Source organism: Pezoporus occidentalis, unplaced genomic scaffold (genome assembly GCF_034315485.1).
Source record: "Pezoporus occidentalis ecotype Australia unplaced genomic scaffold, CSIRO_AGI_Poc_V1 ctg17, whole genome shotgun sequence".
NCBI classification, from domain to species: domain Eukaryota; kingdom Metazoa; phylum Chordata; class Aves; order Psittaciformes; family Psittacidae; genus Pezoporus; species Pezoporus occidentalis.
Window position 1 is genome coordinate 4,742,973 of NW_026913531.1, and position 1,604 is coordinate 4,744,576.

Genomic DNA, 1,604 nt, shown 5'->3' on the forward strand with positions numbered 1-1,604 from the left:
CTCTCCAATTTGAGACAAGGATGTTGTGTGGGACAGTGTTGAACACTTAACACAAGTCCAGGTAGATGACGTCAACTGCTCTACCCCTGTCCATCAGTTCTGTAGCCCCATCATAGAAGGCCACCAAATTGTCAGGCAGGATTTCCCCTTAGTGAAGCCATGCTGGCTGTCACCAAGCACCTTGTTGATTTTCATGTGCCTTCTTCCAGGAGAATCTGCTCCAAGATTTTGCCAGGCACAGAGGTGAGACTGACTGGTGTGTAATTCCCCGGGTCATCCATTTTCCCCTTCTTGAAAATGGGGGTTATATTTCCCTTTTTCCAGTCATCAGGAACTTCACCTTACTGCCACGATTTTTCAGATATGATGGGCAGTGGCTTAGCAACTTAATTTGCCAGCTCCTTCAGGACCAACGGATGGATTTCATCAGGTCCCGTGGACTTGTGCACGTTCAGATTTTTAAGATGGTCTCGAACCAGATCCTCTCCTGCAGTGGGCGCAAGGTCTTCATTCTCACAGTCCCTGCGTCTGCCTTCCAAGACTTGGGTGGTTTGGTCAGAGCCTTTGCCAGTGAAGATTGAGGCAAAGAAGTCATTCAGAACCTCAGCCTTCTCCAAATCCTGTGTAGCCAGTTCTCCTGAGAGCTTCCTGAGGGGGCATACGTTCTCCCTAGGCTGTTTTTTATTTGCTATGTACCTGTAGAATCCCTTCCTGTTATCTTTCACATCCCTAGCCAAGTTTAATTCTAACTGGGCCTTAGCTTTCCTAACCTGGTCCCTAGCTTCCCGGACAACATCCCTGTACTCTTCCCAGGCCGTCTGTCCTTGCTTCTACCTTTTATAAACCTCTTTCTTCCTTCAAAGTTTCCTCAGCTGCTCCTTATCCATCCAAGGAGGTCTCCTGGCCCTCCTGCTGCACTTCCTTCTGGTTGGGATGCAACACTCCTGAGCTTGTAGTAGGTGATCCTTGAATATCAACCAACAGCCTTGGGGTCCCCTGCTCTCTAGGGCTGTATCCCATGGAACCTTCCTAAGCAGGTTCCTGAAGAGGCCAAAGTCTGCTCTTTTGAAGTCCAGGGCAGTGAGCTTGCTGCACGCTCTTCTCACTGTCCTGAGGATCTCAAATTTGACCATCTCATGATTGCTGCATCCAAGGCTGCCCTGGAGCGTCACATTTCCAACGAGCCCTTCCCTGTTGGTGAGCACGAGGTCAAGCATGGCCCCTCCCCTTGTCAGCTCCTCTGTTACTTGCAGAAGGAAGTTGTCTTCCACGCAATTGAGGAACCTCCTGGATTGCTTGTGCCGGGCCGCACCGTCCTTCCAACAGATGTCAGGGTGGTTGAAGTCACCCATGAGAACAAGGGCCTGTGAGTGTGAAGCTGTTCCTATCTGTCTGTAAATACTTCATTTGAAACTGCTTAAATATATTCCATGTTAACAACGGCCCAGTGTCAGATACAACTTCACTGCAAAAATGGATTTGCAAAGCTTGATCAGATGTTTACTTAGTACCATCTTCTAGTAAGACTGTCTCAGGCAAGTAGAAATGGCAATCAGGGAGCAGTGTGTCCTTCTTCGTGGAAGTCTTGTCTCTGTGTCTCAAGT